The 18,260-nt window shown below is 39.5% G+C and overlaps 1 long non-coding RNA gene across 1 annotated transcript in view; it reads right to left on the bottom strand.

The window, feature by feature from the left end:
* Positions 1-14,012, bottom strand: part of LOC143403787 (uncharacterized) — a 19,113-nt gene extending 5,101 nt beyond the window's left edge. Inside the window, exon 1 of the long non-coding RNA XR_013091894.1 lies at positions 13,852-14,012. This is a non-coding gene — a long non-coding RNA (uncharacterized LOC143403787). The remainder of the gene's footprint in view (positions 1-13,851) is intronic.
* Positions 14,013-18,260: the final 4,248 nt, after the last annotated feature.

Here is an 18,260-nt window from a genome sequence, read left to right as displayed (position 1 = left end):
TAGAAATCCAAATTTCTCCACCTCACGAACCAGGAGTCCTTTGGCCGCACAGTGAAACTAATTTTGCTTCCTTTCACTCCCTCTTTCCCCATAAGGTAAACTCGTTTCTCCAGATCTCATATATTTTTTAACCCAGTTGCTCTGACTTAAAATTGGAACATATCCCTTAGTAGTATTCACAGGGGGTGACTGTAGAAATTCTGGCTGGAAATAACATCTTTTAGACAAGCTATTAACTATTCAAGTTTTTTTCCTGCTATTTCCTTCTGCACAAGATGGAAATTCCCAGTAAAAGAGTGGAGTGACCACAACTATTACTGCTATGCTGTTTAGATCCAGTAAGGGCAAAAAACAACCTTCAATGCCCCAAAAATATCATTTTCTGATAACTTCATACACCTTGGCCTTTTAAAGATCCAGATGGCATTTTATCCATACCTGATACCAAATTATAAATGTTCATTTCACATTAACTATCAATCGAGTTTATTTTCCTTAACCAAAGGAGCTTAAGCTTATTTCAAATACAATTTCTTTCCAATACACCATACTACCTGCTTATCCCTGTCTTGTTAAGGGGCACCTAAAAACCAAATACTACTACATACTTATAAATATATTATAATCATGAAGCAGTACTGCAAATGAACACTATTAAACTATCTTTTCAAATATCTGAATTAGAGTGTAAGTTAAATATTTTTTAAGACAAGGGGGGGTTTTATTTTCAATAAATTGGTAAGAAACTATATTCTTAGATATTTTAATAGTTTATCAGAGATTATGTACATTTTCAGTAAAATAAACATGGACTGAGGTTGTTTGGTAGCAGTGAGACTGTGGAAGGGCAGAGACAGCATTGTCAAAGTGTAGGTAATTTTCACCCTGAACAGTGTGTAGTTTTAAAATTTTTCAATACTTGCCCTATAGATGCCAAGACTTTATCTCTGCAATGGATGTACATGTGTACACAGGGTCTGGTTATGAACCAGCAAAAGACTCTACTGCAAATGACTCCAGTCTAGGGTTTGTATAAATGTGGGTATCCTGAGTCCCCTTTTTGGGTGCCTAAAGTTCTATGGTTTTGAACCTCAGCCAACATGAGGCCAAAAGTAAGCTCCACAGATAACTTCCACTCTGGAATACACAGCAACAGTTCCTGGCAGAGGTTTATGAGTTAAACAGGACCTCCAGGCATGTACTGTGAAATGGTCCTAATTGCAAAGCAACAGCCTCTTTCTCCTAGGCAAGAGAAGAAGCAAACATCACAGATTTACCTCTTCCACACAAAACTAGTCAAGGAGGTTTTCTTTTTTCATTTTCTGAAAATAACAGAAATTCAATACAAAACAGCATCAAATTTAAATATGTATAAATCAGGAAACTTGATCTTTTTAATTGAATGCAAATCGTGTTTCATACACAATATATGCCAGAATTTTCTTGTCACAAGCAAAAGACCTGCATGCATCACACCACAATGTGGAAACAAGTGTGACTTCCCCTTTAGTCTTAATTGCAATACAATAGTAAATCAGGTATAAGGTCAAACAAAGTATAATTTACTTGTAAATCTATACCTGCCTATGGGCAACCCAGCCTATATGATTATATTTCTAAAATTCAGAGGAAGTTTTAAAAGAAAATGTTTCTACAATAACTAGCTCATCTTTTTCTGAGCTATTCCCAAGACTCACTGGGGAAATTAACATGCATTAGGTCTAAAATGTTAATGGGTACTTTTTGCTTGGGACCTGTCTGCAGACCCAATTTCCCACTTTGAAATTAACACCCACACATTCTGCTACACACTCCTGCTACAATGAGAGCAGAAGGCATTTGGAGAGAGGGCAGAATTCTGTGAATACACAGGAGAAGCGCAGATATACAGAAAAGATAGCAATCCCTCACCACCACTATTCCAATGAAAAAAAGAAAACAGTAACAATACATAATGGAAAAAAAGACAAAAGTTACTAAGTGGGTCTGTTCTCAATGTTTATAGAGAATTTCCACTCCCATTCTCAATTCCTGATTTGTGGGGAACAGGTCCACATAGCTCAAACCTATTTTCTGGAGAGCACAGAGACTGGGGCATTGTTGAAATTTTGATGTCCTGGAACTAATGGTTCTTTTTTAGCTCTAGAAACAAAACAGAATTTAATATTCCTATTCAGGCACTCATAGTCTCAAATATCTAGGCCTAGGATCCTGAAGGAAAAGCTTCCAAATCAGCAAAATCGAAAAGGGTTGCATCTGAACAAAGTGCTTCTGGCACCCTTTGGAGTCTGTGTGTGAACTTGTGGGAAGGGGAGGGGGTCAGAGCCTAGGATTGCATAGGACTGTGACCAGGACAGGTAGGATTCTATTATTAAAATCATTTCCTGGGGGTTCTCTGACAGGTCCAAAAGCTCCTTTTGCTAGGTTTTGGAACTTAATGTAAAGCTGGGACCTCTGCGGTGTCTCTGAAGTCTCCTTTTCAGTGGGTGAAGAAAATCTCCAGCAGAAGTAGCCAACCTTTATTCTCCAGTACTGAACAGCCTCTCTCTCACTGAAAGACCTAAAGAGAAATCCAGCATGGTGGCATTTCCTTGCCTTTGAACACACCACCCACCAACTTACCCAGGGTGCTACAGTGGGAGCAACCAAGGACCCAGCAACATACATATGGGAAAGCAATAGAACAAACAAGTCTTATTCTAGCCCTCCTTCGCTTCCCTGCTTCTCTCCCTCCCCCAACTCTGACTATAAGCCACCAGGGTCTCTTAGAAGACTCCAAGTTTCTGCTCTTAAACGGCTCTTTTTCCAAGGAGGAACAAGGTCTGCTTCCTGATGTGGGGCCTCAGATGTTCTGTTATTGCAACTTAATTTTGTCACTGCTTCTTTTCAAAGATTATTTGGAATGAATTGTTTTCTTTTGTTTAGTATCCAACAAACGACCTCTGCTAATCTTATATTTTATCTCCCTAACATATGGAAAAGCTATTTATTCTAGCCAATCACAATAAAGTAAAGAAAACCCCATTTTATGGAAAGGTATATATCACTAGTCTGTTGATCATTAAAGATATGATTACCAGTGAAAACCCTCTGAAGGTGGCACATTTATGCTTCCAGGAACAGATGGGGACACGCATTTTCCTTGCAAATACTTTTGAAATTGCTCTACTGGTAGCAGTATAAAAATGATATACAGATGCCAGGGCCGGCATGGCCAGGATGAGTGCGCCAGATTTACACAGTAAAGCCTTCACACTCGGGCTGTCAGTTTTGATTGATCTCTACTATACCTCAGGAACTTGTTGACTAGGTAAGGAAACAGTGCAAATAATTCACTGCAGCAAGTCAGATAATTCACACAACCAATCGGTCTGCTTCACTTTCTGGTTGTGACATACGAGCCTTTCCTACAAAGATGCATCATTTTCCAGCTTGAGCAATATTCAATGTCAGGGAAGAAAAGGTATTATTAAAGCCACACAATAGGAGTCTGGCTATTGCAAGATGAGAAGTTGTTTTGGTAATGGGGGCCAGATCCTGCTCTACTCTAAGTCCTACCAGAGCATTCAGGCCCAATTGTCATTATCATATTGATTAAAAAAAAAAGTTCATCATAGTGCAATTTTAGGTTTAACGCCAACGGATCGGGAAAGAGCAAAGAATTATCCCACAAAAGCACAACATTCTTACCACAGGGACGTTTCCCTGTTCCAGTTCATTGATGGAGTTGATTAAGTTTAAATGAAGCAGACACTGGATAAAAGTAAGGGTATTGACCACTGGGCACTGCGATCCGTGCTTGAAAGGACCTGATACATGCAGAAAAGCAAGATTTGCTAAATGCTCTAATCTTCAATCAAATCTTACATCAATACAGACAAAGTTTGGTAATGAGAGATTCAATGAAGCATGCGGGAGAAAGAATTAATCCTCTTGGTCTAAACTGGCTTCAACTTTGAAGCTTGCTCCGAAGGAAAGACAGTTATCTAAATGCTAAATAAGAAACTTATTGTACTTTTCATGGCATGCTAATCTTTTGTCTATTTCATCTCTATTATGTGTATGCTCATAGATTGCAGTTGTCATGGTGATTATATTTAGCCACGCTTGGGGATGGTGGTGAGAAGCCAGGCACTGAGGTAGAAAAGACCCCCACGCAATCCACAGTGTACACACACACACACACACACACACACACACACACACACAATGGGAGGGGGAAGGAGACAATTACCAGACCCCACCCAGCCTCTTCCCACCAGGACTAAGGAGGTTTGGGCCTCCTGCCACCAGAATGGTGAGGTGCTCTCAGCATGTGGAACAGCATTTGGTATGGTGGTGGGGAGGGTGCCATTTCCTATCTCAAACCCATTTCCTCATATACATTCCCAGTTTTTAGTTTAGAGACTCCTTCTCCCTTTATAGTTCTCCCCTGTGCTGCAGCCATTTTGAAGAAGAGGGCTGAAGGAAAGAAAGGAAACCAAGAGAAGCAAGGGCTCCAACACTAGCAGACTGGTCCTACATGGCTGTGCCTCTGGCTGGGAAGTCATCTGATCCTGACTGTTAGAAGGGTTTGAATACCAGAGAAGCAGCCCACGCAGCTCTGGTAGAGGTGGAAGCTATAGGGTCACCAGAGGCCTTAGTGACCAAAGGTGACCCTGGGCCCTTTATGTGTTTTACAAAAGTTGCCAAATTAAGACAGGATTATAACTGCTCAAGTCCTTGTCAAGGCTGAAAGGTTAGGAGCCTCAAATATGCCCCGGCAGTGTTGATGAAAAGCTTAAAAAGTAATAAAAGGGAGAAAAGACGGGGGAAAGTAACATGTATAACTCTTATTAAAGAGAAGAGCCACCGAGAGGTTGTGAACTTGAATCACTGTTTGAACTTTAATTTGTTCATTAACAGGATTTGCCCCTCACTGCGAATGTTATTACTTCCCTTTGCCGCTCAGCAACAACTCTGGGTATAATGAAAGAGTCTGGCAAAAAGTTAAATGCCTGGTAATTAATTCATTTAATTGAAAAGAGGGGGAAGAGAGAAACAGAGGTCCCATTGCAGAGCAGAAGGCAGAGGTTAGAAGAGGGGGCAAGGCTGAAATCTGCATGTAGGCCCTTTCCAAGGTCAGCCATCCATGGAATAGAGAAGGATGGTCTCTGATGAGGTCCCTCCAGCAAAATGAAAACCAGTAGTACTCTGAAGATCCTCTTTTCAATGCTACCTGCTTCTGGTCCAAATCCCCTGCCAGATTTCAGCCAGGGCCTACTTTGATCTGTTATGGTGGTACGGATGGGAGAAATTAAAAAAAAAAAAAAAAAAAAAAAATATATATATATATATATATATATATATATATATATATATATATATTGTTATATAAACTACACATGTACATATATGTTCATAAAATCTTTCATTAAAAAGTGTGGACTCTTGCTTTCTTCCCTCCCTTCCCTTAGGTTGGGCCTCTTTGGCCATCATCTGCTTCCAGGCTAGAGTGAAAAGGATAGTGACAGGAACAGGATATAATCTGCATGTTTGCATCTTAATCAGCCTTATAGCATTATGCTTTTTTTCCTCCGTACCCCAGCAGATAAATTAAATAAACCCAGGAGATGAGAAATGAAATATACTCATTGCCCATGGACAATGCCTTGACTCTAATTTAGGGCCTATCCTTCTCTTGTCACTTATCTATATCCTATGTTTGTCAACCACTGCATACAATCCCCTTTTGTGTGCATCCTCATTACAAGCAATGGACTATTCAGGTACCTCAAAACCATGTTGCTCCTGCAGCCAAATGAGAGAAAACAAAGTTGAGCTAATCAGTGATAGGTCAGGTTATTCTTGCCTATTTAATATGTTTAAGGCCAACCACAGGATTTCCTACTGCATTTAAAACTGGTGTCCATATAATCAGTGTGATTTTCTTTCTTTATTTTCCCCTGCCCACTAACGGGGGATTGAACCCAGGACTCTCTATCACTGAGCTACACACACAGCATTTTTTGAGACAGGGTTTCACTAAGTTGCCCAGGCTGTCAACAGGCTTATAGTCATATACTGGCTTAGTGTGATTTTCTTTAGGAATACAATTATTTACCATGTATTCTCCCATTACAAAATTACTAAGTACAGAAAGAAAAAAAAAAAAGAGGTGGCAGGAGAATTTGAAACCATACAAATGTATACCCTAGAATCCAAAAAGTATTTCCTAGGTTTATGTTTTTAATTAAATCACTTCTTATCCCCAGAGAGAGAACAGAATCTTAACATCCAAATTACACTATCACCAAATAAATAAAGTCATCAAATTGTCTGGCTGGGTCCTCTCCATTTATCCCAGTGCCTCTTGTAATGACAATCCTAACTGAATTCTATATAGCTATAAGGGATCTGTGGTTGTGTATCCTAGAAAACTGGGGGTAGCAAAAGAAGAGAAGAAAACCAAGGGTAGACTCCTGGATCCGAATAAGCAACAGAAAGAGGCTTTTTAAAGAGGCTATTTTATAAGACTAAAGTAAGTTACAGGGCTTATTTAGCATTAAAACTACCTCTCACCTTTTATGAAAGTCTCTGGATACTGAGTGAGCTCAATTTTCTAAAGTTGTAGATCCATCCTAGTTTTCAACTGACACTAAATATTAGGAGTCTATAAACAAAACAAACAAAAATGTTCTCCCTCACTCCACACTGTGGAGCCCTAAGCTGTAAAGCAGCTTAGGAGATGAGGTCTGGTAACCTTGCCACTATTCTAATCTAGACCCTGATCACCTTACACATGCTTGAGTGAGTTTCTTCCTTCCTCCAAGACAGCCTTCAGAGAGCCTGGAGATTTACTATCCTAAATTCCCACTTTACTGAAAGTCTTGATAAGTTTTGATTGTCTAAAACAGCCCCAGGTCTTTGAATTGGCCTCAAGCCTCCTCCCTATCATCATATGGGCACTAATTGCCCTTCCTGGATTGTTTTGCACCTTTTGCCTATACAAGGCAATACAGTTCTTTAGACAGACAGCTCTCTCATTGTTTCCTGAAAACATCATTTGAATTATCTATCTTATTGAAAGTGTCAAAGCATCATATTAAATATTACCAACATTCTGTTATTCAATATCTTCTATTTAATGTGATGGATACAGTTTATCAATTTTAAACTGTAGAAACTGAAGATAAAGTTAAGACACTTGTCCAACCAAGATCTCACAGCAGAGCTAGGATTATTAGTCTAGTTCAAAGGCTGGTATACTTCCTATTCTGCCACACTTCTACCCCTGCTGTGCTGTGTTCTGATAACTCCTCCCTCTTGCCATCTAGGCTGTCTTCTCATATCTGAATCCTGCCTCACCTGCAATTTCAGAAATTCCCACTTCTGCCTTGAAACCTTTTGCCATGACCCTAGTTCTTGACTGACTGATGAACTCTTCATTATTTGCAGCTCTTACTTGGTACTACCATTTTCTACCCTATATTGTCAGTTTTCTTTTTATTTGATCCATTCCAGTGTAAGTTCCTTGAAGATGAGAATTTGACATATATCTCTCCTCATTCTCCAAAACCTAATAATATAGGTCCATTTATTATGCACTCACTTCACGTACAATAACCCTTACAAGTCGATACTGTTATTATTACCATTTTGCAGACAAAGAAACTGAGACTTCAAAATAGTAAGAAATTGTTCCAAGTCACTCAGCTAGTAAGTAGCAGATTTGATAGTCAAACACATACTATCTGAATCCAATACCCCTCTTCCTTAGCCACTACATTGTATTGGTTCAAATACATCATACTTCACACAATGTGAATTAGTGAAATGTTATTATGTAGAGGACACTTAAACAAACCTCCAGAAAACATCCCTGTAATCATGATCTTAGAGAAGGGGAAATATTTTTACTCTTTACTATTTTATTCTTCAGTAGGTTAGATCCTGAAACTCAACAGAAGGGTGAGTATACACCCAACCAGAACATTCTACTTCCCCACCTTTCTAGGAACCATGCCCCTATGTTGGTGGAAGCCAAAGATCCTGGAGGCAAATTGCCCTTCCCCCTACATCCTTGATATCTTCTAAATACACTGAGGAAAGTAGGATAAAATGAAAAACACAAACTAACTTTTTAAAAATTGCTTCTAAGGGATGGGAGTCTTATCTCTTCAGCATAAATGGCCTGCTGCTATGGGAAGAATAATGACTATTTTAAAAAATTTCATAGCTGACCAATTAAGCCAATATGTACAACTCAAGTCAGCTTCTTGTTATCCTCTAAATCATGAACATGGTAATGAGGTTTAATGCAACTGCTTAGAAGAAACTTTGATGGTATAAGAATCAAGGTCTAAAAGTCTGGCAGTTCTCTTCACAAGCAGATTGTTCCTTTAGTGCCAATGCTGCAGATCTGAGCTTGATAGTATTAAGGAAGCTATCAGGTTTCTTTACATGCAACAGGTCTTAGGAAGTATCAAAAAGAAAATTCTTGACATAGTAACAGAGTACTTCTTATTAATCCATACTAAAACTAGTCTATTTTCCTACGTTCCCAAATGTGTTTCCATCTTTATTTATATTTTGGTTTAACTATTTGGACATTTCAACCTTACCTTAACCTACAAAACCTATGCAGCAGTACACAAAACCCTGCAAATGCACAAAATTTAATAAATCAAGTTCTTCCATTTATTTCATCTCAGATGAAGCTCAAACCTGTAAAATAGACTCACTGACTATTACTATGAGGAAAACTAAAATGTCCTCAAGTAACACAACTTGTACATGGTAAACCTACTCCCCACTCCTGGTCCAGGACTCTATAACCTGATACTTTGCAATACTAGGGAAATTGCCCACTTATTCCATGGCCTGAATCTACATGGGAATTTTGTAAATCTAAAGCTGGGAATGTCTCTATCTGAAAGAAATTGGCTTCAAGCTATACCTAACCAGACTTCTGTTTTAACTATGTGAACCACATTAAGAGCTCACTTGGCCTCACTCCTAAAGCTGCAAACACTACATAAAACTTTTAATATTTAAACTCCAATTCAAAAAATGGGGGTTACTCTTAGATTTACAGAAGATGGACAGGCATCATGGCTAGGCTATCTCAAAAGAAGGCTAAAATCACTGTCCACTGTTTTTCTATAACTGTCATTATTTATGGAGGATTTACTGGGTAACTGATCTTCCCTTGTACTCATAACAGAAGCTGTTTTGTCTACCTAATGGTCAAACAATGCAAGGTCTGTCCATAGGGGAAAAAAAATCTAGGATTGAGTCTTCCTTGTTAATGGCCATTTAGTTAGGTATACCTCCTGGTGTCCATGGCCCAGCAGGTGTACTTGTCCCAATTTCTGGGCAATATCTAAGCTCACCAATGCAGATAGGACTAAAAGTTCCAGACTTTGTAAGTGGCTGAAATAAGGACATTCTTTTTGTCTCAACTCAAACTTGGCTAATCTCCATATCCAATCTAACTGGTGCAAAAGAAGGGAACTTACTTGTTGCTCTGGGACTGTTGCCCTATTTCTTTGTTTGCTGGCTGACCTTCCCTGTGTAAGAGCATGAGCATTTGCAGCATTTGGTTTAAGCAGGAAAGCTCTTTCATCTTTTTCCACTGGCCTTGATCTCCCTTGATCATTATGGTCTAGATTCCTGCTAATCACTAATGATCTCATGGCCTTCTATATAATACTAAAAGCATTAGACCTGAACTCTTAGAAAAGTCCTACTCAGCTAATTATACTCTTTCTGCTTTCCTTGGTTCTCTTTACAGTCTCAGTTGGAATTGAAATTGCATTATTTCCTCAAGTTTTAAATTGTTCTCTGATTTGGAAAACAACTATAAATCATTCCCTCAAATGAATTTAATTATAGTTCAAAAACTCCATGATTTACCTTCTTGACTCTTTTCCTTTTGGTCTTTCTACCCCTTCTCCCATATTTTGGTCTTGAAAATCATAGTAAGTTTGTTTAAGAACTGGAGATTGAGCTCAGGGGCACTTTGCCACTGAGGTACATATGCCCAGTCCTTTTTAAAATTTCTTGCTAAAATTTCTTAGGTCTTCACTAAGTTGCCCATGCTGGCCTCAAACTCATGATCTTCCTGCCTCAGCCTCCTGAGTCACTGGAATTACAGGTATGCACTACTACTTCAAACAACAGTTTAAATTCACTAGATTAGGAGTTTCATTATTCTGTATTTTGTACAGGAGGTAGCATACTATTAACTTACAACAGTGCATAATAATTCTACCACATATGTACTCTGGAATATACATTCATAATCAACGAATAATTACAAATGCTTTAGCTCACAGATTAGACCTCACTTGTAGTCTAAGGATAGCTGAGTTTTTTGTAATGGTGGAATGCCTCGCTTATTGAACAGAATACAAATTAAGTTTGATTCTTAGCTGGGTATGATTCTTTCATATTTCAAGGAATATAGAGCACCAATTCTGTGGAACTATATAGGGCAACCCAATTTCACCCATGATATGGGTGAATTTCATATTTTAGGACTTAAAAGCTTTTTTAAGTCATACCAGAATTGTGAATTCTCATAAAATTCGGGATCAAACAAATTGTTGAAAATATAACCTTTTGGAGTGATATGTCTCTATATAGCATGCCAGTGCACTATATACGTACATTACAGTTAAAATAGGAATTCATCGACAAATAGAATTTTGAGTTCCAAATCAGCATTTTTTGTTAAAGCTCTCCCTTGACAGATACTCTTATTCCAATGGCACTGCCATTATTCAAACTATGTTAATACAATGACTTTAGAACTAGTTTAAAATCCACTCAAGAAATTCAACTAATTGTCGGGGCTGGGGAGGTGGCTCACCTGGCATGAATACGGCCCGGGTTCGATCCTCAGCACCACATATAAACAAAGATGTTGTGTCCGCCAAAAACTAAAAAACAAATATTAAAAATTCTCTCTCTCTCTCTCTTAAAAAAAAAAATTCAACTAATTGTCTTTCAGCTTGTTTTGACCTCAAATTATATTGGCCTGACTTCTTCAGGGCCTCAAGGTCTCTAAGTAAAGCTATCTCCAAGTGTTTCTTTTTTTTTAAACAAGAGGTGTTGTGGGTGCTGAAAACAATGCCCAATGAGAAGCTCTGAAAGAGGTTTGAATAATAAAAGCACTTTCCAAAAACTGAGTCTTTTTTAAAAAAAAATTTTTTTAAAATATTGTTTAGTTGTCAATGGATCTTTATTTTATTTATTTATATGTGGTGCTGAGAATCAAACCCAGTGCCTCACATATGCTAGGCAAGCACTCTACCACTGAGCCACAACCCCAGCCCCCCAAAGTGACAGCCTTTTAAGATGACTAATTCTTGATGAGGACATACTAAATTGTGTTTGGAAGAACTGCTATAGTTGTTAAAACACAAATATTATAATCACATTCTGGTTATATAGTTTCAGTCCTACAGCACAAAATTACTGTTAGTAATAAAAGTATTTCCAACATCATGGCTTATGTTATTACTCAGAAAATTTTATAGTAATTAGATGTATCTTGCAGATTTCATGCAAAACATTTTGATTTTCAAGGATCTAAGCATTCTTCTGAACAATCTCAAGCATTACCCAAGAAAAATTATAACCACAAATAATTAGGATAAATATATTGGGGATGTTTTCCTATTTTTATTAACCCAATGACTTTATTTATTTATTTATTTTTAGTTGTTGATGGGGCCTTTATTTATTTATTCATATGTGGTGCTGAAAATCAAACCCTGTGTCTCACACATGCTAGGCAAGTGCTCTACCACTGAGCTACAACCCCAGCCTTTAACCCAATGACTTTTAACCATGTATATGCAAGACTATGTGGGATGTGTTCTGCTTGCTTGACTTAATTGTAAGTAACTCTTATTTCAGTTTGTGGTTAAAAAAAAAATAAACTTTTTTTAAACCTTATTTTCATTAAAAATATGGTGCTTTCACTCACATAAAACCAGCTATTCCAGCACATCACATAAGAAGCAAGACCTTTTAAGCAAAATTTTGCTTTCCAAAATAACTGGAAGAATATCATAAACCTTTTTAATCATGTAAGTTCTTTAAAATTTTGTTTTTAAAGTTTTAAGGACAAAAAAAATCATGGCACTGTGAATAAGATATAAGCTAAAGAAAACTTTCTGGTTCCTAGTTTATTTTACTCCCTTGACTTACTATTGAAGGAATTAATATAATTTTCCATCTGTACAAACAAAAGGACACAGTTTTTAACTTTTCCTAATAATATGGATTTCCTGTAGCTAGGGAAATTATACTTTAGTTACATTTTTGCAATTATTTATTAAATGCCTGTAGAGATCACATTCAGTGGAAAAGTGGAATGACGTTTGTATAATAAATAGTGAGTAAATACTGAATGGATAGAGAAAAAGAAATACAAATCTTAGGTCAATAAATAAATAAATATATGTATGTATATTTTATATATATATATATATATATTTTTTTTTTCATCATAAAACTAATTCCCACAGTTTAGCCTCCCATGGGATTTGGCCCATGTAAATACAGTTTCTGGCTTTTATATAATATCGAGTGTACAACATTTACTTAGACTTGGATTTGACTTTTCTAATTATCCCAGTTTTTAAAAATTTTTGATCTCATAAATGAAGTTCTCCCACCCACTCACTATGGGCTTTTTAGGAGGTCAGTTAACATCTCTGTTTCTCAGTTTATACCCTAGAATAGGAATAAGAGAAAACCCTCCTCCTTCCTATGGGGACTTTTGTGAGTACATTGATAAATACCTACAAAATGATAAATGCTACTATCTCATTCAGCATTTTGAAAGATGTCAACTAAACACAAAATATTTTTAGTGTGTGAATTAAAATGCCTCTTACTGATGGCCTCAGATGTTTTCCTGTAAGATACTGTGTCAAGAACTGGTTTATATATTATCCGTCCTTCCAGCACGCACTGACATCACACTTCATAATAGCTTGGTATGATGATTGCTGTCAAAATCGCCTGCATGGAAACATCCCTGCCCTAGATTGACATAATGTATTAGCGTGACAGAAGACTAAAAAACTAAGGACATCAAGCAAAGGCTGGCTTGGAGCACAGGGGATGGAAGGACATGCTACCAGTGAGCTGAAAGGCCTCAATTCTTCTAGTGTTTTAATTGCGAAAGGAATGAAGACTGCCAGGGGCTCTCGTGGGCGGGGTTGGGGGCTGACAGACTAGCCAAGGCCGGCGACAGGAGTTAGAATTGTTCTAACTAAAAAATATTGATTCCCCCACCCCCCGAATTCTAATCCCATGCAGGGACAGGCCTTTGGGTCTCTCTTTTCCATGACCACCACAAAATGGCACTCACTTTTTCTGGGAACTGAAATCGAGGCGAGAGGTCGAAGGGCGCGACCGACCCTGGGTGGGCTGGGGTCAGGACCCGACACTTTGGCTCGGTCTTGGCGAAGCGCGGGCTCGAGGGCCGACGCTCTCGCGGAGCTTCACAGCGCGTAGCCCCTGCCTCGGCCCCGCGCCCCGCGGGCTGACCTGCCGGCTCAGCCCCTCCACGCCCTTTCCCCGAGGTTCGCGGAGGCCACTGCTTCCTCCGAGGCTGCTTCGCTCCATAGGCCGCCTGTGCGGCGCGAGAACCTGAGTTACTCCAGCCATAGACAATGCCCCCAGGAGCCGCGACCCCTCGGTGCCTCGCTAGCCCCAGAGCCGGAGCGCGTAGGAACACGCGTCCGCCCCGCGGGGAAGCCCGGCCGAGAAGCCTCGAGGTGAGATCCCGCGCACGCGAGCACCGCGCCCACCCCCCAGCAGGGCCCTCTGCCCGAGGGAGATTCTCACCTCAGAAAAACGGGCGCTGCTGCCTGCAGGGGCAGGACAGCGGGTGGGAAATGCCCGCGCCAGCCCGGCCGCACCGGAACCTCGCAGCGAAGGGTGCTCGGGCCCGCGCCAGGGAGCAGTGCCCCAGCCCCCAGCGCCCGCGCCGCCCGGGTGCCGCCTCCTCGGAAGGGAGGCCTCTACCGTCCGGCCGCGGACCTGCAGCCGCCTTGCGGGCGCTCCCGCCTCCAGCCCCGCCCCGGTCCCGCCCACTGGCCTCCTTTCCCTTTCCCCTTCCCTCCCCTCCTCTCAGCCCGCGGGGTTCAGTCGTCCCTCTCCGGGAGACGAACGCGAAGCGACGTGGAAACCCTTCCACCAAAATGAGCTGTGATATCCTTTTGATGGCTATAATTTATTCCAAATCGTCTCTGGACTGAAACGATCAATTAGCAGCCTGAAACGCACTGTGAAGTAAATTGTCACACTATTACAGGATGGTTATCATATATTTATAAGGTGTGTTTTCTGCAATCAGAACCAACAAGGTGTTGAGCAATCAGTCATAAACGCACTTCTTCAAAAAAGAGAGGGAGAGAAGCTTCAGTATTGTGTGGCAGGGAAAATCCTTCATGACAGTTATCCCTCCACCCAATGATGTTTCATCTTGGCAACTGGGAAGTGCAGTGAGGCTGGGCGCCGGGTGGATCTGAACCGACTCTCTTAGCCACGCGTGATTCCTCAAGCAGAGTCCCAGAGAACTACAGGCAGCTGAACAGCCCCTAGAAGAGAGGTTTCTTTATGGTGTAAATACAGATCAAGCATAAGGGTCTGTCTTCCTTCCCATTCTCAAGAATAATATCTTACTCTGCTTCTAAACATCTAACAGAATATATGCATTCTACACTTAATTTTAAGCCTCTTCTTCTTCGGGTTCTCTGTCTACTATTTAGTGATGATGTACTGCTATTGAGATTATGTCAGGCTCATACAAAGTTTACACATGGAGAGATAGTTGTATTTATCCTCAACTGTAATCTCCAACAGAACTCTTCTCTCATTCATAAGTGAGATAACCTCACAAAGTTCTAAGGAAATCATAAAAAATGCTGATTCCATCCAGTAGGTTGTCTTGACTAGATCAAACCATGGAGACATTGCTAATTTCCTTATAGTCATGCTCGGTGGTCAGGAAAATACGTCCAGAACTTCTGAGTTTTCCCTAACAATCTTTCATCAGATAGTCATTTGTAAACCACCTATGAATAATTTTAGAAGGGTTGTAGTTTGTATCCAATTAATATTCATTTTGCCTGGAAAATCTGTCTCTGGAGCCCAGCCTACAGATTATCAATTGTGAGAAAAATTTAGTAGCTACAAGTATGCTCTTTGATAGTAACATGACATTTGTGCAGAGTGAGCCACAAAGTGTAAGATGCAGAATTTATACCACATTCTTCTAAAGTTAACTGGCCCTGTAGCTTCTGCATGTCAGGGCTTGTCTGCAATGCCAACCCTTGAAGAACCAGGAGAAAGGAAATTTGGTTGGATGTTTGGTTTGCAGGGGCAGCTGTTGTCATTGGACTGCCCCCACACAAAAAGGGTACCATGTTCCTCTCTCAGAATGAAATTTCAAGACTGGCTAGCAAAGGGCTAGACCCAGCACTTTCATGTTATACCTTTCATTGTTATTGATTTAATTTATATTTAATTAATAGCTAATGTTGAATACTTAATCCATGCCAGACACTGAACTTTAAATTATATGCAATTATTTTATTTAATCTTATCAACAATCTTAATGGGGAAGGTTCTTTATTTTTCCAGGGAGAAAACTGAGACTTGAAGAGATTAGGTAATTTTTCCAAGGTCACACATCCAGTAACTGATGACCTCAAATCCAGGTCAATCTGCAATGCACATACTTTTCATCCCAATAATAAAATATCTCAAAAACTTAAGATTCTGATTTGATCTTTTCCATAAAAAAAGATTTTAATGAAGAACAGCTATTTGCAAGAGAAAGCCACAATGGATACTTATTAAAATCCTTACCTTACATTTCTATTCTCTTCTACCCTTCCTATATCCTGTGATTTCTTTTTCAGTATTTTATCTGAAAACCTGCCATCTAGCTAAAGAGACTTGTCTAAGGTCAGCAAGGGGTGGCAGAAGGAGGGGAGAGGGTAGATATAGAAAAAGCAGAGCACCCTGGGGAGGAACCTTAAGTGGGAGCCCAAGTCCACCAGAGGCTCTTGTCCCAGACCCCCAAGCTCTGGGAAGGAAATGTTGCTTCCTAATGGACTTTAAATTACCAACATCGCTAAACTCTCCCTTAATAGACTTGTAAAGATCTGCTTGCTACCTTTTTCCCCCTTCATGTAGAATTTGTAATCAAGAGCCCAATTTTGTCATTTGGAAATACTAATTATCTAATCATGGCATGCTGCATAACGTACTTGTCTGCCCAATTAGCTAGGACAATTATTAAAATTCAGAGGCCTAATTATGTCTCAATTTAATGCTGGCAAACTTGCATACAGAGCAGTAATTAAAATCCTCTCTTTCCCTCTGCCTTTAGGGCAGGGGATGATTAGGCCCTGTCAGGGGGTGTGCTGAACCAAACCAGTGAAGCGTATTGTGCAACATGACCCTGCATTGTTAAGTGTGTCAACATATTAACCTGAATTCCCTTCAGCCCCCACATAATCACATTTGGTGGAGGAATAAAGGAGCTAAAACATGAAGCATTTTATTAAAAAAACATAAATTCTTTTTAATTAATGCTATGAGAGTTCTGATGAATTCCATGCTTCCAAGTGCTGGAAGACATAAGACTGGTTCATTTAATTATTAGTAAATTTGCTCTTGTTAAAACTAGGGGTTTTTTTTAACTCATTTAAAGAAAATGATTTTTTGGTAGTATATATATTTTTGAAAAACTAGTTAGTTGGCTTCCAGTAATACAGTTGATTACCAGCTTTGATGATGGAACACAAGTGAAATGTTGACTTCCAAATGATTCAAACCCAAGACTGGAGGCATTGTGAGTGGGAGAAGGCTATAATTTAATACTTGAAAGATATTAATAAAAGTGGAACATTAAAAATCATAATATTGAAACAGATTCAAAATATTTATCTTTTGAGCTCTTAAGTTTGATGTCTGAAATCAAACCAATATGAGACCCGAGCACTGTGCAAATTCACCATACTCTTGAAGCCCCTCAGCATGCAGGAACCCAGCATACTAGTATGTGTCCTCTCTGTTAACATCTGAACCCTCTTCTCTATGAATTATGGAGAGCCACAAAACCCACTGAAACTTCTGAGCTGTCCTCTAAATTCTGGTTTTCACTCTTGGTGGTCTTTAGAGATCATTCCTATATTCAATCCAGGACTAAAAATGAATTACTCTGCAGCAGGACTTCTTTTAGTTGCTTCCAAACTTCTTCCTACATGGATAGCTTCCAGTGAGTAAACACACACACACACACACACACACACACACACACACACAGTCCCTCACTTGCATAGAGTTCACTCTCAACTGATCTCATTTTGAATCTCATGACAACCTTCTCACAGCAGGTATTTTATTATGTGGGTCTGATAAGATACTTGTCTGAGCTCACCATTCTATTCCCCACTTTTTAATTATGGGAAGGACAAGACTAAACCTCAGTTCCTTTTGCTGTCTTCTATATTCAGACAGAGGGCTGTGAATGAGACATCTAAATTTAAATATTTAATTTAAATTAAATATTTAAATATCTTACATTGAGATCAAAGTATAGATAACGTTATATTATAAATGAGGCAGTAAGAGTACAGCCTACGTACCAAAACTAAATAACCTTCTGTCCTCAGTTAATACTTATTTTCAACAAGTTTAGTGGTATTTGTTTAGATTTGATAACTTTGGCCCATTTTCTTTCTTTAGGTTTTTATATTCTGTAAATACGTATAGTTTCATCTGGATGGGCGATAGTAGCCCTCCTCCCTCCTAATCCTGCTCTGGGTACACTGTGGTCTTTTTAGGGAAATTCTGGCAAGTATATTCCTTCTAACAAAGGCAATGACTACAGAAGGTCTCTACTAAAGATGGTTAGCTACCGCCAGGACAGACCCTTAGGCACTGGTGCTATAAAACCAGAGGGTGGTAGCTCCGCCCCCAGACCTCCTAGGGATGTGCCCTGTGTCTTGAAAATGGCCTTGCTCTGAGTCTCTTTGGATGGCAGACTGAAGTGCAAATCTGTGTTCTGACTTGTTCCCGTGGCTGTCAGCATGTTTTCCTCTTGTCAGCAGCAATTGACTGGTCAGGCTCACCCCTGTACAGCAATTGTAACAGCTCATTGACAGACTAGTGACCCAGCTGGACCTGATAATGGAAAACTATTGATTTTTGTGGGCTCCACGAATCTGAAATGAACGACC

The sequence above is a fragment of the Callospermophilus lateralis genome, chromosome 7 (assembly GCF_048772815.1).
Source record: "Callospermophilus lateralis isolate mCalLat2 chromosome 7, mCalLat2.hap1, whole genome shotgun sequence".
NCBI lineage: Eukaryota > Metazoa > Chordata > Mammalia > Rodentia > Sciuridae > Callospermophilus > Callospermophilus lateralis.
This window is presented reverse-complemented; position numbering and strand designations above follow the sequence as displayed.